The sequence below is a fragment of the Odontomachus brunneus genome, unplaced genomic scaffold, assembly GCF_010583005.1.
Source record: "Odontomachus brunneus isolate Ranch 3 - 2012 unplaced genomic scaffold, Obru_v1 Obru_scaffold_349, whole genome shotgun sequence".
In the NCBI taxonomy this organism is placed as follows: domain Eukaryota; kingdom Metazoa; phylum Arthropoda; class Insecta; order Hymenoptera; family Formicidae; genus Odontomachus; species Odontomachus brunneus.
Window position 1 is genome coordinate 49,649 of NW_022639799.1, and position 216 is coordinate 49,864.

Here is a 216-nt window from a genome sequence, read left to right on the forward strand (position 1 = left end):
AAACGTTTGATCACGGACGCTGTGATCAGCGAAACCAGCGAAGAATTCAAACTCGTCTATGTCAAGGGATACGAGAAGCGAGAGTGGTTGACGAATCTCCTCAATGATGATGTGAAGGAAAAGGTGATCGTTGAGACTCTGGATGCGGATTACGAGGATATGTCGTCATTGGACAAGCTGGATGCAACCAACATTTTACGATGTAATAATCATACA